Source organism: Nilaparvata lugens, chromosome 1, assembly GCF_014356525.2.
Source record: "Nilaparvata lugens isolate BPH chromosome 1, ASM1435652v1, whole genome shotgun sequence".
Lineage (NCBI taxonomy): Eukaryota > Metazoa > Arthropoda > Insecta > Hemiptera > Delphacidae > Nilaparvata > Nilaparvata lugens.
The window spans coordinates 98,374,395-98,393,387 of NC_052504.1; the positions used below are offsets into that span (position 1 = coordinate 98,374,395).

The window sequence follows — 18,993 nt, forward strand, 5'->3', positions numbered from 1 at the left end:
TGCAGAGTGTTACGGCTTGTCAATGACCACGTGACCGAAATGCCGCTCGGTGATTTAGAAATTAAGAACTGGTCGAATTAATTATCGTATCATTACTGTAACTGATATTACTCTTCCTTGAGTACGATAAATATCAGATTTTTTCATTAAAAATCTATAAGGATTAAATAGTATTGTGTTCTAAAATGAAAAGGCTGTCATAGCGAAAAAACTGTTAGGACACTTGATAATAAATTCATGAATCACATTCATTCAGAATGATAAAGTTCATCATACTAGGAGTATAAGAAAATAAATGCCCGGTTGCACAAAAGCCTGTTAAATTTTAATCATGACTAAATGTCACGAGAAGGCTTCTCCGAAGATATAAGGCTTCTTTGATTAGTTCAGGAGGGATTCAATCACGATTCAAATTGAACAGGCATTTGTGCAACCAGGCCTTAATGTTTTTAAAAAAATGATAAAGCATCATTAAATAGAATTACAAAATATTTTATTTCCTGATGAAACATTCAAGAAGCACCTGCCTGTCAGCCTCAACTGGAGGTATCTGAAATCACCTTTCAATAAAATTGCAGCACCTACGGTAAGTTTATTGTAGCACATTTATATAAAAGAGATTTTAAAAAAGGCTCTACATTTCCGTTACTTCATTGAGCTTTTACAGTTACTATAAAAGCTTACAGTTACAGTTACTGTTACGGTACATGAGATTTATAGTTAATGACTTGATAGATTAACATTACAGTACCAACAACAAGTTGAGTCAAAGACTAAAAATTAATGACTACAGTAATTGAATAATTCAATTATTACACCTGTGAGCACCTGTTTTTGTTATACAAATATATTTGCTTCACAAAAGCTTGTAAAACTTTAACTGTGATTAAACCATTGATGAGAACCAATCAGAGAAGTCTTCTCGTGACATTTAAGCATGATTAAAATGTAACGGGATTTTGTGCAACCGGGCACACGTTATCAACTTAGCTATGATTAATAGGTAATGTATAAAGGCATTATTGAGTACAAAATTATTTAAAATGAAATGGTTTAATACTGTAGACTATAGTGAGGTCCACATTATAATGACAGTATTTGATCAACTTTGGTTTTGCTATCCTTGTCTATCATTCTACAAAGCCGGTGGTACTATCCTTTTCTAGGTCCAAAACGATGCCAATTATGTTTTTGACAGTGTAGAAATATAATTAATGCAGAGAATCGGCATCGCTATTCTTCTATCTTTATATATTGCCATTATAACGTGGATCTCACTATAGTTTATGAGACAAACTTTCGAAAAGAATATTGTCAGTGAAGAAGAAATATTTTATATTTATCGCAAAAAATATCTCTGAAATCATTACATTATTGAAAAGCTTTATTACTCCGATTGAGTTTGCTACATTGAGGAAAGAATAGTAATAAAAAATAAATTATTATCAAAGCTCTCAGTGAATGGTAGGCATATAATGATATAATATTCTACTTCCATGACAAAAATGAATCGTTGTTACTATTGTAACGGAATGGTTTTATTTAAGCAGAATTTCAAGCTCCTTATCTGCGTTTACAAACATTTTGAGTATTTGAATAGTTCGCGCTCTCTAGCCTTGTCAAGTCTAGCTAACCTGAATTTTGAGGTTAGTTGAAGAATCAAACATAAAAACAAATTAGAAATAATGTAAGTAAGACCAAAAACTATTTTTATTATTTATTGAAAGTACCTGAGTTCAATTAAATGTAGCCATAAGATTGCTCTCTATTCTATAACATTGTCGTCATTGTTACTTGGGTTAGCTTATCAGATTTGTCGTGGATTTTGCAGTTAATTTGTTTTGTAATTCTAAATCAAAGATATTTATATTTTATAATAGAAAATTGTTTGAAAGTACTGTAATTGATGTGTCTATCTAGATTAGAAATAAACATTTATCAGTAGATTAGCTCTTTATTCTTCTTTATTTCAAAATATATCAAACACTATTATCAAGTTGGCTTAACCGGCAAATTCAAATTATCAACCGGTAAATTCAAAAATACTGTATGCTAACCATGAACTGAAGAAAACTAAATGATATAACAACTTTAATGATATTAAAAATTAATATAGAAGAGGGATATTTACTTGTTTCAGCTTTGAATCTCAGTAGAATAACCAACATCATAAATGTGTCCAGGCTACTTGATGAATCCATCGAATTAATAAAGACTCCCGGTAATGAGATTTGTGTTGGCGGTCAACAATGAATATAAGCAAGTTTATTGAAAACTTAAAGAATAGAGGATTTTATTCTACTTTATTAAACTTCGGCTACCTGGTAATCTTGTTAGTAAGTGTGCAATGTCATTAGTACCGTAAACTCATAAATTAGTAGCATACGAGTAGATGGCTTGGCTGTTTGAACAAGTTCAACGTTACCGGTCATTCTTATCAAAAGACCAAATTAAGCGTTTTTAGAGTCGGCAGGGCAGTGAGCTCTTTGATTGGCGCCTAGAAGAAACGCGTCATATTGTTCTTGTGATAAATAAAATATGATCTGGCCCTAATAACGTACCAACCTAGTAGTAGAAGAATGAGAAATAGACTGAATACGGTATAATAATTTTGAAAGCTCTAATTAGAAACTCTATTCAAGTCCAACAAAAAACTTTATGTTTTGTCTGAAATGCTTGTTGATAGATATATTTATTAATTAAATGTCCAATGGTATACCTCAAGAAGAAAAACCATCACTGCACTTCAACTTCCCATAAATGTTGAGAGATCTAAATTTCTAATTGCAAATACCGTACCTAATATTGTATGGTAATCAATATTTGAATCTAAGATTCTGGTGACTTGTTTAAAATAATCAATAATATTTTATTTGTCAAGAAAAAATAGTTTTATGATGATTTGAATAATGAATTTTCATAATAATTGAGATAAATGCCTTAATATAGAAATCAAGTAATAGTACCATTAACCTTCTGGAAGTCGCGCCCTACTCGAGCTAATCACACCAGCAGTCGCAAGTTGTAATTTTTACAGCATTCTATTTTTTATGTGTTATGTACTCTGTTTACTGTCAAATCATATTAATTAATTGTATAATCAATATTTCCATCTAAATAGTTTGTTCCAATAAATATTAAAAACTGGATACTTCACAACTATTACTTCCATCTTAATATTTTATGAGTTCAAATTTTTTTCTGCTTTTAAAACTATTCATTATTGTCAGAATAAATTCACAATTGATAGCATTCATTTTAAATATACTTACCATTGTTTAAATAAAAAGATTCCATTTTTAATTATTAGTTAAGATTTAGAAACAGTTAAGTCTCTACTCCTACTGGCGAACAAGTGTTACACTTATGCCAGTAGTTCTTCACCTCCAGCCGTATTTTTCAGATAGATATAGATATTTAGAATAATAATTTTTTTTCTGATTGTCACATCTTTGTACTGTTTTGGTGAAATAAATTGAATTATATTACGCCTATGAATATTTGCATGATTACCTTTTCGTAGCCCAATAAGGTACACCAAGCAAAGCCAACAATTCTGCTGTGTTATTGGTTCCTTGGCAGTCTTTCTCCCTATGCACTGTTTATCGTATGCACTATACTTATGAACTGTCGCGACTAAAGGGCACCTAAAGACTGAACCATTGCTCGGTTGATACTGCAACTCAGTGGAGTGATGGGGAGGAAGTTTTGGAATACATAGGTGACTCATTCACTGACACCACTCCATTCGATAGCTTTGTGCAGCAAAAAAACTGACACTGTTGTACTTTTTACAACAGCGCGACTGCCGGAAGGTTAACTTACATTGCATATTATTCCTATTTTATAAAATATTTTTTCATCAATAGACAAATTATTATTTGTTATTGGTTACCGTACTGAGTTCATAGATATAATAGCCTTTCTATTCTCCTGTGACAGCTAACCATCAATTTAATATAATAATATTATACCAACTTTTTTGGAATTAATGTAATGTAAGATGGAAATATTGAAGATTACCGGTATATATTGCATATGAATGAAGAAAAAATCAATTTGAGATTTTACAAAAATTAAAATTAGAAATACAGGCGTACCTAAAGTGACTAACAATAACGACATTGCCTATTCTGTGGAAAATAATATTTTTCAATGATTTCAAAGTATTATAGCTATTATTTGTTTCAGATTGGAATCATTATAGCAAGCCTTATAAAGTTAAGCCCATGTGTCACACCTGACAAACGATGCATGTATAGCTTCTAACAAAACAGTTAATGTGATGATACTCAATTATTCATTACCTGCGCACTTGTCTCAGTGGCCCGAATGAATTGTTGACATGTTCAACTTTTGAAGCTAAAGGAATTCTAAAAGCCAGCTATATACTGTTGATAGTTGTTAATATTTCGCTCGCAGATAATGGAATAGCCAGGTGCGACATAGGCTAATTGAAAGTGAAGAGTATACTCAAGTACAACAATATAATTTAATGGATAAGGATAAATGCTGAAGCTGCTGCATTTACACCAAAGTTGTCAACAAAAAAATTTGGTACATGAACAGTTTTCTACATAAAGTTGATGTTCTTTTGTAGAGCAACAGAGTAGAGTACTAGTTGTCAAAGAATTAGCCTAAAAGAGAGTGTATAGTCTGCGTGGACTTGTAGAGGTAGAAGATTTTGTTCACAACTTTTTCAGTGTGTCTCATACTGGTTAGGAAACTAAACTTTTTGTTTAAAACAAGGATATCTAGAAATTGTCTCATTGTTGAGAACTCAGTTGACAACTCTGGTGTGAATGTGGCCTAACTTAAACAACTTAATTATTGAGTAATTTTAGTTTATTGCAGAAAAGCTACATAACCTACATGAATTTTGCATTTATTAATAAGGCATCTGAAGCCAGGTAAAGAGCCACATGAAGTATCATCATATAGGCCAATATCATTGTTACCGGTCCTATCCAAGTTGTTTGAAAGGATTTTACTTAGTAGGCTAAAACCAATAATTGAGAGACAGCACATAATTCCAAATCACCAATTTGGCTTCAGAGTGAAACACTCAACAATAGATCAAGTGCATCGGATTATAAATGTAATAGAGAAGTGCTTAGAAGAGAAAAAAGTTTGTTCAGCAGCTTTCCTTGATATAGGGCAAGCTTTTGATAAAGTATGGCATGAAGGTCTCATTTTCAAGCTCAAAAAAGTTCTACCAAAGCAATATACAGATATATTACAATCCTATCTGACTGACAGATACTTTAGGGTCAGGCATGAAAGTTCATATTCTGATTTGAAGGAAATTAAAGCAGGAGTTCCTCAAGGCAGTGTTCTGGGACCAGTTCTTTACCTACGCTATACCAGCGATATTCCCAGCCTTGATGAGAATACTACAGCAACATTTGCAGACGACACAGCCATATTATCAGTAGACAGTAATATTCATATTGCAACAGAGAAACTACAGAGATCCATCAACAAAATTCAAGATTGGACTAGAAAGTGGAGAATGAAATTGAATGAAACAAAGTCGATTCACATCAATTTTACCAATAAGAAGGACCCGCCCATACCAATAACTATCAACAACCAAGTTGTACCATATGCTAATGATGCCAAGTATCTAGGTATGACCTTGGACGCAAAGCTTCGCTGGAAGGTCCATGTCAAGAAGAAGAGAGAAGAGCTTGGAATCAAATATAAGAAGCTGTATTGGCTGATCGGAAGAAACTCCATCCTTTCAATCCGAAACAAAGTACTTCTGTACAAACAGATATTAAAGCCAGTATGGACCTATGGTATACAACTTTGGGGGTGTACCAAAGACAGCAACATCAATGTCATTCAACGTTTTCAAAACAAAGTGCTAAGGAACATTGTGGATGCTCCTTGGTATGTCAGGAACAGCGATCTTCATAGAGACCTGCACGTCGACCTGGTGTCCACCGAGATCCAGAGGCATGCGGAGAGGCACGAGGGGCGACTGCACCAACATGACAACGTCGAGGCGATCCAGCTGCTAGACAATGGAGGGTTGGTGCGGAGGCTCAAAAGGAGGAAACCGTTTGAACTAGTTTATTGCAGAAAAGCTACATAACCTACATGAATTTTGCATTTATTAATAAGGCATCTGATCATAACTAGTTTATTGAAAACCAAATTAATAGTTGACAAAGTTATAACAGCTTATTTCGATTCAGTAAAGAATGACCATCATGCCTATTAATTTATGCATAGCTAACCATGATATTAGTTTTTTGCAATAATTTGCATCAAAGCACATTGAAAATTCACATCTTTGACAATCTCGGCAATGTATTAATTTCTTGTATATTATGAGGAAAGCTTTTTAGTTAATGTGATATCAAAATTAACTAGATGATATAATAAAGTTATGATGTTGGATGTTCGGTTACTATTGTTAGATGCAGAATGGAAACTGGGTAACACACACGATGGCTTTTGATGTTCACACTTTCTATCTGTCCATCTACACTGTGTAATATGTTTTGGTATCTGAAAGAGAAAAAACAAACGAATTATTGATTGATCGAATGATAAAAAATAAGTTGGTGAAATTTGAAAATAACATTTAAAATTTCAAAGTTCGAGTGATGGGTAGGAGTGGTAGAATAAATATTTTGTAATATACTTCTACTTACAGTTCACACCAACGTGGCATAGAGGATTCTCCCACCTCTATATAAAAATATGGTCCGATGGAAACAGAATGGAATAAGTGCTACATCTCTTCTGTTTGCATTGGAATATATTATAGGCGTTTTGCGCTAAGACTGATTTGCTTGAACAAAGTGAGGAAGATAGAAAATGGGGGGAGAGGTGAGTGTAGGCATGGATCCGGGTGTAGTGGGCAGATGGGGAGATTTCCAGGGTAGTCAGTGCTGATTTTTGAGGGTAGTAATGTAAGTCGGTAATATTCCCATTGGGAAGGAACTTATGATTGAGGAATATTTCTCTGCCCAAGAAACCATGGGAATATATAAAATTGCATTGAAATAGTTTATAGTTATCAATTTCAATCACATTTGACAATCATGATCAATAAATCATCCATTCAAAAAAGCAGTGTAAATAGCTCACAAATTACATCAATGTTTAATATAATTTGGCTAGACTTTACTTTGAATGAACCAGTGATCACCTATATCGATGAATCGAGTTGGGTTAGTTAGATAGTATTGATACTGGAATTAAATACTATCGGTTTTACTGATTCAATTAAAGCAAAGCGCCCCTTCTTTATTCTTTATCATGATAAGTATATCATCAAAATGATAGTAAGAGGAAAAATAAGGTAACCCTGTGCTGTTCCACTCCCAAATTTAGATAAGGTTACACATACTCCAAAATATGTCAAGTCTTGTAGTTCTTCACTTCACAAAATTCTCAGCCATAAAATATTTTCAAATTTAGATGCTTCAAAACCAAACCCTCGTAGAAAGAATATTGTACATTATTATCACAAAAAATGAAATATTCACATACTAATGAAATTTTGAAAGAGCGAACATTCTAGTATGTTCTTTATTTTTTTATTTTTGGGTTTAAGGCCGGTTACAGAGCTCGACCGACCGTCAGTCTTTTTCATAGATATTCCATGTATCCGTACAGAGCAGGACTGACGGCACGCATGCGCACGGTCAGGACCATGCGTTTTACACTGCGTACGAAGACCATCGATCGAGCTCGTGCGCATCCGTTCCATCGGTCGACTGACGCGTTATTGAAGCAAATAGAAGCTTTCTGAGCTGTACTGATCAGTAGCCCGATCGCAATATAACCAATGTGCTGAAACCTCTGCCCGACAATCAGCTGATATTGAATAGAATAATGAACGAATTCAATTAATAGTGTCATATTCGAATTCAGAGCTTTTCTATACATTTCTTCAATCATTTCAAATTTTTTTATTGGAAAAATCTTATATTATTAATATTATCTACATTTATTTAATCCGTAGCTTAAAATGACTGCAAGTATTCCCAATGATGATACAAGCTCGAAATAACTCATCAAAATTTCTGATGGACATTCTGAGGTAGTTAAAACATATATCTTCATCCCCAAGCAAAATGATGTATATAATGGTACTAAATTCCCTTTGAAATGCTCTTTGAGTGACCATCGGGTGAACTTGACATCTACGTCTTTTGATCTTTCGTTTACGAAGATAATAAGCTGCAATTAAACAATCTGTAAAGGCGTCCATTTTGTGAGTCAGAAAAACTGATGTATGGATGTGTATAGTCAGGATGGTGCATACGCACTGACGGTCGGTCGAGCTCTGTAACCGGCCTAAATTATTGTGAGCTTTTTTTGCAAAGTAATAGATGATTTATCATTATCATTAAATTTCTTGAGCAATACGGTACTAGACGAAGTAAACCAAGAATTAAACTTCTTGAGCAATTCAAGACGAAGTAAACCCAATATTTTGTTGACTAAGGATACTTGACTGTTAATTATGAGTATAATTAACTCAAGTTTAATTTCTTGTAAGTACAAGAAATAAAATGAATGTAGCATCATAATAGTGGTACCGTATACAATAATCAAGGATGTGCACCACGCTTTTCGATTCTTTTTACTGGTACATTTTCAATTACGAAAGTTTACTATCAATTTATGTAGATTTGACTAATTTAAAGAAAAAACTTCTATCACTTTTACTTTTTGATATATTGAGCGCCAAAAGTTCAAATCTTGGGGCAGATCTATTACATGAATGATAGCAAATTGATTCATACAATTTTGAGGATGGATCTCCCCCAATATTTGAACTGTATGCGCTTTTAAATCAGAACGAAAAAATGATAAAAATTGTTTTCAAGTTTACTTTTTAAGTATCTTGATAGAATTCAAATCAAAATACCTTCGAAATGAAACCAATAATAAGTTTCCAAAAGCGGAGCCTTAAATGATTAGAAATGAGTGCTTATTCCTCCTCAAACTTACAAGAAGTGATAAACGAATTTGAATTACTGATCTTGATATTATAGTTTCAAAGTTATTTATTCTAATCATTTCAATGCTTTATACTATAACGGCAAGAGTATAAACCAATAAATATTCCAGCTACGTTGCTTTTGAACCCTTCCAATGAAGGTAACACATTGGGCCATATGAATAAAGTTGAGCATTTGCTTCATTTTCTATGAATAAACGTGAGCAAAAGGTTTTGCTCATGCTCATCAAAAAATAGTTTCAGCATTTGCTCAAAAGTAAAAGATTTGGCTCAAAATTGTATGAATAAACTAGAGCATTTGCTCAACTTTTGAAGCAAATGCTTCAAAAAAGGTGAGTCTAGTCTAGAGCATCTTATCACCTTTTGCTCATAGTAAAATGGCTCAACTAATTCGTATGAGGAAGAGGAAACTATACCAGATACGATCACAACCAATAGTTGAGAACTATAAAACTCTTTTTAGATTCAACCATGATATATATAACCATTATCCCTACAAAAGATAGCTTCAAAAAAGAGTGTTCTCTGTTATAAAGATAGCCATCACAAAATAGGAAATAGGCATCTAAGAAGATGAGAGTCTTCAACCACAGAGAAGAAACCATTCCTTCTACTTTGTGACTCAACTAACCTAAAACTATTCATAAATAGAAAACAGAGCAGACGACGCAAACACAAGCGGTGCCCCCTACTTGCATATTTAGCGCTTCCGTGAGCTATAAAAACAAAGTAAGGTTACAAAAGCACATTAGCTGATGAAAAATCTTTTAAATACGTGAGCATTTGCTCCAGAGTTCAGGAGCATAAGGTAAGAGTATAAGGTAAAGCTTATTCATATAAAAATGAGCAAATGCTTTTGCTTCTACCTTTTGCTCATGAGCAAAACCTTATGCTCCATGCTCTTGCTCATGAGCATTTGCTCTGGTTTTATTCATATGGGCCATTGAATTTCAGATGAGCAGCTGATTTGAAAAAAGCAATATCTTGAATCATAAGCTATTAAAGGACACTGTAAAAGCGAGAATGGGTGAAATCCCTTCAACTACTACCAAATATAATGGCAAGTGTATAAAGCAATACATATTCCAGCTACTTTGCTTTTAAATCCCTCCAATTATTGATTTGAGAGAGGCAGCTAGATACAAAAATGCAATATCTTGATTCATAGGCTATTAAAGGACATTGTAATAGTGAGAATGAGTGGAAACCCTCCAACCACTAACAAATATTATGACAAGAGTATAAACCTATACATTTTCCAGATAATTTGTTGATGAACCTCTCCAAAAGAAAAATTCAGAACAACTGACCATCTTATCTTTAGCGTTGATGTCGGCTCCACAGTTGTGGAGCACAAGGTCACAAGGCGCACAAGGTCATTGTATCCCATTTATGAGGTGTAATGGAGGGGTCTTCGTTCTTTCTTGTCACCGAGCTGTTACGTTCGATCAGAAATTCAGCCATCTGAAAACCAACCACATCAGTTATCACAATAACCCTGAAACTTCACCAAGTTCTGTAGTGTAACGTACTATGAGATACTCGAATGTCTGAAATACACTAGTGGCATGCAATTCCAACAAAACGTCAGCATCTCATCAACATTGGTTTGCTATCATTTACGGTGAGATTAAATACTCAGTGAAAATGATAGGATGGCATAGTTGGCAATTTCGACTTCCATAGTAGATAGCTGTGATCCAAGTTGTCCCGGTACATCTGATATAAAATTAGTTGTTGACTATTATTAGAATGGGAAATTTCAAAAACTTTTCATATACGTCGACGCGCAATTCAAAAAGGAACATACCAGACAAATTTCATGAAAATCTATTGCCGCGTTTCGCCGTAAATGCGGAACATACATAACAACATAAAGATAAATGTGAAACCGTCGATTCGAATCTCAATCGATCGGTCAATTATTATAGAAAATAACAGGTGACCGTCACTGATAATTTATTTAAAAAAATCGCAGGTGATAGGAAGAGACTTTGTCATTGAAACACTTGACCGATAGATTCGATAGATTGGTGACTACTGTTATTGAAATCTGTATGTACCATTACACTAATTAATTTTTTTGAGCTATTTAATAATTCTATGTATGTAATAATAATATTCAATAAGATTCTGAATGCATCAAAATTAGTGTTTCTTTTCTCTCTGTAAAACCTGTAATATGCAACTCTGGTTTGCACACAATCATTTTTTACCCATGCAGACCATTTTCGAAAGATTTATTTGACTTGGTGTATTCATGAGGTTGTTTTTATTCGTTGTTGTTGTTTTATATTGGTAATGAGTACATTAGAATTAAAAAAAAAAAAATATCTTTTGTCTGTCTGTCTGCATGCCGATTGTTATGAATTATTATTGCGTTACTTTTTCTCATTGCATCAACGAGTCTCCCTGACAGCCAATCTCCTACTGGTTAAGAGGGGACAGGTTGTCGGGACCGTAGACGACAACCAAGCTCCCCGTCAGCCGAGCTCCTCTCCCAGGACGCCGTCGACCAATCCCCTCGAAAGTGGTTTTAAAAGGAGCTCGGCTGACGGGGAACTTGGCTGGCGCGCTCCCGCAAACCACAGATCCACACTCTTTGTACGCATTGGGCCAACATGTGGATGCGGCACCAAGTTACTGGCCAGCCTTAGATAAGGTTGCTAGTGATGAAAACAAGAATGTGAAATTGAGACAAAGTAACTATAGGCCTACCTCTCAAGTACCATACTTGTAAGCTGTCATCCCATTACAGCAATCAGTATACCAAGCTGTCCCCTCCCCCCACCACAACAGAATACATTCAAGTACTGTGAAATTAGTTATCCGATTTCAATGAAGCTAGTAATTGATCATGTGTACAATGTGAACGCTTTAAAATAATACTATTTGAAAAAATGTATCTAGATTAGATTAATGGAATTCAATTGGATAAGGTTTTTACTGAGGGTGATGACCACATTCGACACAGACTTGTGCTTGAGTAATGGCTACTAACTACCAAATAATTGTGGAGGATTGAGTAACGCTTTAAAAATTGATAAATCAATTCAAATCGTGAACGTATGTATTCTAAAGTTTTATCCAGATTTATTAATTGGAATAAAATTTACTGGTAAAAGATTTTTTTTTGGTGAGAGCAATGTCCTCAAGTGTTCAAGTGTCACAGACTATTGCTAATAGGTAAGAAGATAAGATAAGATAATAGTTTTATTCAACACAGTACATTTCACAACCTACAGTTGCATTTGATAAGTCTTAATAAGTTCACAATATTACAAGCACATATGGAAGACTGTTATTTTTATTTATTCATTTTCTTTACATACAAAGGCTCACAGAGATCCATAAAGAGCCATATATTTACACAATTAAATGAAACAACAATTCAACTTATATACATTATGAAATATAGTAAATAAAGAAAAGAAAGCAAAAAGCATTTACACAGTTGAAATAATCAAATTAATTACATTCATATAAAGAAAAATGTGAAAAGAGAGTTCCAGCCAGAGTTTACAAAACAATTAATCTCAAAAACGAGCGTCTTGTCTTATGATAGATTCAGTTCACAATGTTTCTTATATTCATTGAATGAGTTCGAAAAAGGATCAATGTGTTCATTCAAGCTATTAAACTAGTCGTAAGGTTTTATAAAGAAATGAGTTGTAATGATGGTTTGTTCTAGCAAAGGGAATCTCGAACAATATATTCCTTCTAGGTCTTGCATATGGTACACTGAAATTAATTCGGCTGATAAAATATGGTAAATGGATGTTATGATTTAAAATATTATATAACAACAATAGGGCATTTAATGATCTCCGCACCTGCAATGACCGGATATAAAATAAGGATCTCAATTTATTAATTGGAATAAAATTTACTGGTAAAAGATTTTTTTTTTGGTGAGAGCAATGTCCTCAAGTGTTCAAGTGTCACAGACTATTGCTAATAGGTAAGAAGATAAGGTAAGATAATAGTTTTATTCAACACAGTACATTTCACAACCTACAGTTGCATTTGATAAGTCTTAATAAGCTCACAATATTACAAGCACATGTGGAAGACTGTTATTTTTATTTATTCATTTTCTTTACATACAAAGGCTCACAGAGATCCATAAAGAGCCATATATTTACACAATTAAATGAAACAACAATTCAACTTATATACATTATGAAATATAGTAAATAAAGAAAAGAAAGCAAAAAGCATTTACACAGTTGAAATAATCAAATTAATTACATTCATATAAAGAAAAATGTGAAAAGAGAGTTCCAGCCAGAGTTTACAAAACAATTAATCTCAAAAACGAGCGTCTTGTCTTATGATAGATTCAGTTCACAATGTTTCTTATATTCATTGAATGAGTTCGAAAAAGGATCAATGTGTTCATTCAAGCTATTAAACTAGTCGTAAGGTTTTATAAAGAAATGAGTTGTAATGATGGTTTGTTCTAGCAAAGGGAATCTCGAACAATATATTCCTTCTAGGTCTTGCATATGGTACACTGAAATTAATTCGGCTGATAAAATATGGTAAATGGATTATGATTTAAAATATTATATAACAACAATAGGGCATTTAATGATCTCCGCACCTGCAATGACCGGATATAAAATAAGGATCTCAATTCACTAGTTGGAAAATTGAATGGACAGAAGATACTGAATTTCTTGATGAAAAGGTGTCTTAGAAATCTATTTTGAATCTTCTCAATTTCGTAGCTATCAGTTACATTAGCAGGACCCCACACCATAGATGCATACTCAAGTTTACTCCGGACCAGTGCATAAAACAGTTTTATACTTACATCACAACTAGTAAAAGGTTTTGAATTACGAAGTATAAAACCAAGTAGCCTATTAGCACTGCTAAGAGTGTGATTGAATTGGTCTTTAAAATCAAGAGTCGAGTCCATCAACACTCCAAGATCTCAAATGCTATTGACATACTCTAGATTGATGCCTGCTAATGAGTAAGCGTAACGATCATAATTCCTCTGTCTCGTGTAAACCATAAACTTGTTTTTGAGATATTTAATTTGAGTTTATTTCTACGACACCATAGATGAACTCTATCAAGATCCTGTTATAACTGAGCACAATCTTCAACACTCTATTAATTTATACAATTTTACATCATCTGCAAACACTATAGTGAGGTCCACGTTATAATGACAGTATTTGATCAACTTTGGTTTTGCTGTCCTTGTCTTTCATTCGACAAAGCCGGTGGTACTATCCTTTTCTAGGTCCACAACGGTGCCAATTATGTTTTTGACAGTGTAGAAATATGATTAATTGATGCAGAGAATCGGCATCACTACTTTATCCACTTTATCCACTGTCATTATAACGTGGACCTCACTATAGGATCTGCAAACACTAGTCTTATGAAGACAGTTATAAGAGAGTTGAGAGGATGATGAAAATTAATGAGTCACTGTTTAAGGGTGTGATCACATTGGATATGTATAAGTGGAATTGCACGCTTGTTTATGCATGACCAAGCTTGCTGATGAGAAACAATCTGGAAAGAGAAATAGGAACACTCACGCTGAACGCGTGCACTTACTGGTTGGGTTGAGTTGAGTGTGAGCAGCTACAGACAAGTAACAACGTGTTTCAATGACTCTTTCCAGATATTGTTTCCCGGCTCATGCATGCTCTGACGTGCACTTGCAAATAGACGCATCCAATGAGATCGATTGCAAGTGAAACAAGGTTGACAGCACATTCGGTCACCCGTCCAAAGGGAGTACCGAGCGCTTGTCACACATTACAACTGTATGATTAGTTACAGCACTGACCCGTGGAAAAGATCTGTATACCGTGTGTACAGGATGCTAATAGAATGACTAATATTTCAATTAGGGCAAGGATACACGAGGCGTTTTTTCAGACAAATCGTCCGCCGCTCCTTTCAACGCTTGTACGGTCTCATTGAACGGCTGACCAATGTACTTCAAACTTCAAAAATGAACGCTTCTTATTTTTTATGAATTAATATTGGTAAATTGTCTTGTTAGTAATAATTTTGTCAAATAAATGACTGCAATGAAATGAACGTGTATTCAGCTCCACTTGCTATGGTATAGTGAGACTCACATTATGAAATCAACACCTTATAACCATTGGTGTTATCCATGTGTGTCATTAGACAACGCAGATAGCTCTAACTTTTTCTACCTGCACACTGTTGCCAAATCGGTATTGACTGTGAAGAAACGTGATGAACCATCAAAGTATTCTCAATTATGAAAATGTATAATTGATTATTATTACAAGAATCAGCAATTAATAATCAGATATACCGGAATGACTTTAGTCATAGCCATCTAATATAGAAGGCACTAGTGACTGAAAATCGGCAATCTCTATCTCTATCCTATCTCTTCCACTGACTTTATAAAGCGAATCTCACTATAGCATAGAAGGAGTTGCCGACGCCAGAGAGACAAATTGAAAGAGGAATAAAACAATGCGACGGGAGTAGCCTACATCAGTTCGTCAAGTACCTATTTTCACCAGTCCTTGAGAGACTGGAAGAAATCGGAAGTTGAGCCATTCAAGTTTCCACAGCATCAAGTTTTCGTTACAGGCTGATAAATAACGTTGTATAACAGATAACGTTGCACACTAGTTAGGTATTAGCATAGAGAAAATATATTATAATAAGATATCCCATGGTAGTTTATGTTCAGAATTTCAAGCCGATTTTTTATCAACTGAAACCGATTACTGTCGACTACTGTCTTATTTTGGGACACCGAGCTTTGCTCGTTATTTATTGATTGATAAACAAAACACGATTCTTTAAAATGATTGGGAAAGGACTAATATGCACAGCCAAAAACTGTTTCTCCCCCGAATTTTGATTTATACACTAAATAGTCCAGAAAGTAGGTTATGTTCCATACATTGAATTCATGTCAAATTTCCAGTCCAAACATTTGAAAACAGAAAAGTTCCAATTTAGATTGTTTACAAACCAAATTGAATAACAAAATAACACTTAATGATTAACTTTGAAAATTCTGATAACATGTTTACTTCAGAAAGTCCACAAACTCTGAATTCCAAATTTTGCTGTACTTAATTTTTGCCTGAAATGAGCCGTTAATGACAGAGTTGATGTAAAAACTAAACCTAAATACTTATACTCCTTCACAATTTCTACAGGTTCACCCCCATACTTCCACTTCTCTCTTTTACATAGCTTTCCATATTAATAACAAGAGTCCAACGATTACAATAAGTATGTAGTCTATCGATCATTCTCTGCATTTCAGTAACATTATCGGAAATGATTACAAGATCATCTGCATAAAGAAGAGCTTTCAATTTCATATCTCCTTCCTTGATTCCCCCTCCCAAAATATCGCAAATATCATAAATAAATGCGGAGAACAAAAGTGGAGACATCAGACAGCCCTGCCTTAATCCGCTTTCAATACTTATGTCTTCAGTTTGACGCCCCTCCTTGCACCATATTGATGATTTTGCATTCGGCCCATATAGTGCTCTTATTAAATTAACAAATTTATTTGAAACTCCTATCTCAGCCAGTCTATAAAAGAGTGCTTGTCTCTACTGAATCGAACGCAGCTTTATAATCGACGAAGAAACAGTATAATCTTTTACGCATGGATAGAGAATGTTTAATTACGTTGAAAAGAATATAAATGTTATCAATTGCGAAGTATCCTTTCCGAAAACCTGCTTGATTCTCACTTATGACTTCTCGACCATAAATCCACTTCTCCAATCTTGTCAACAAGACACTTAAAAATATTTTGTAAATTGCATTAGTAAATGAAATCGCTCTGTAGTTCTCAGGATTATTGGGATCATTTTTCTTATACAATGGAAATATTATAAACTTTGTGAATGACATTGGTACATCAAGAAAACGAAATATACGGTTAAAAAACATGCACAATAGCTGTCGGAATTCTATTGGCGCTTTTTTAAAAAACTCAGCCGTTATTCTATCAACACCTGGTGCTTTATTGTTTCGAGCTTTTTTCAAAGCTGAATCTATTTCTGTTACCTCGATTGGCTTGTCTAATAAATCGTCGATAACAAGAGGCTCAACCCACGATATCTGTCCACTACTTCTAACAGGTGTATACAACTGTCTAAAGTGCTGTATCCATTGTTCTGGAATAATATTTCCACTTCGCGTAAGTTTTCCCTCCCTGAAAAACCGAGCCAGCTGCCAAAATTTCTTAGAATCCCTTACAGTTTTTAGTTTTTCCTTAATTTCGGCCCAATAAGCTTCTTTCTTTCTCTTACATAACCACTTATATTCCTTTAGCTTTGACGTGTAATCGTTCTTCACTTGCTTGGAATTCGTTCTTCTGAATAATTTGAGAAGCGCAAACACGCGATCTCTGTATCTTACACATTCTCTATCAAACCAGACATTTTTCCTGACATCAATCTTATTTCCTCTCTGCGATATTGAGCCGCTAGCTGAATCAGCTATCAATTTTGTCAATAAATTATTTGCTGCATCTATGTTTCCTGGTAGAAAATCTATTTTACAACTCTCCCCAGCAAGCCTTTCAGCATAACCACTGTCATCTAGTTTTCCCCATGTCAATTTCGGTAATAACGGTAGCAAATTTTCATTGAATTCTAACTTATCACTAAACACCTTCAAAACAATAGGCATATGATCTGAAAACATTGCAGGTAAAATATTGGAAATCTATATGGGATAGAGCGCTCTATCTGATCTCAGATTGTAGAGCACAAATATACGCCCAGAGGGATTTTGAATTATACATCTAAATGGTAACAATAGGAAGAACAATAGTTGATCAAAAACTAATATTCATCAAAATTGATTTTTTCTTCAAATTTCACTCATTTTTGAAAAATCATAACTCAGTATTCATTGGAGATAGAGAGTTTCCGAATGATCTCATTTTATTCAGAATTTGATATTCTAGAAAAAAAGCAAGAGCAAATTTTTCCGATCATGAGATTTGGCAGAAATAGCTGAAAACTGGAAAATGAGCTGAAAATACGAGGTGTTTGGGCCACCCTGTATGTAGCACAAGGAAATTTTGCATGGAGAAATTGGTTCTGGACTTCTCTTATGTACCCTAATAATATATTAAAAAATCAGAACTACAATATAAATTGCAAGCACACCCCTTTCTTATGTCTAAATTGACTGGACTATTAGGGATACTTGTTTGGTTATTAAAAAACATATCCCATAGTACCAAATTTTTTAAAACTTTTCAACCCAATCAGACAATACGGTAAACGTTTTCGCACAGATATCTCGCCGACACAAGACAGGATAGAATTTACTCTGATGAACAGTATTAGAGGACGCTGTGGTTTATAACTGCGTCAAGTCTATGTTCACAGAAAGTCTGCTAGTAATAAATTATGAAGAAACACATGTCTAACCTTGAGAATATGGAGGCCCGATTTGCATGGTGATGGCATGCTAGCACACCATCTTGTTCTCGCGAGAAAAACTGAGAATAGAACTGGGCATCACTGTTGACAACTCTGCGCAGAAGGAGCAGAGCTCTTGCTTGTGTCTCCTCACTTGCTTCCACCTGCAATCAATTTATTTATTTCCATTTATAATTTTATTCAATTTAGCTATTTAATTCAACACAAAAAAATACAATGAGAGAAAACAGTTTACAATAAATAACTGTTACAATGAATATAACCATAAAAAATTAAGGCATAAGAAGAAATTCCATGGTATGGATAGTTTAGTCCAAATTTCTAGCCGATTTTTCTTAACTCAAGCCGATTACTGTTGACTACTGTCTATTTTAGCCGATTTGTGCGGTTAAGAATGGCACAGTATGAGAGACCATCTAACCAGCGTCATATAGCTTCACGCACAGCAACTACTATGACTTTCGGATTGAGCATTAGCAGACTGAGGCTTAACCCTTAATTACTATAGTGAGGTCCACGTTATAATGGCATTGTGTAATTTGCAATGGTGTT

General features: G+C 34.2%; 1 long non-coding RNA gene across 2 annotated transcripts; it reads right to left on the reverse strand.

Moving 5' to 3' along the window:
• Positions 1–4,812: 4,812 nt before the first annotated feature.
• On the reverse strand, positions 4,813–18,993 carry LOC111054274. Of its 2 annotated transcripts, none has more exons than XR_005570365.1 (4): positions 18,430–18,993; positions 10,300–10,453; positions 6,102–6,519; positions 4,813–4,868 (listed from the first exon to the last, which is right to left on the reverse strand). It is a non-coding gene; the product is annotated as an uncharacterized LOC111054274 (long non-coding RNA). The 2 variants fall into 2 exon arrangements; XR_005570366.1 differs by lacking the exon at positions 18,430–18,993 and adding an exon at positions 11,708–12,826.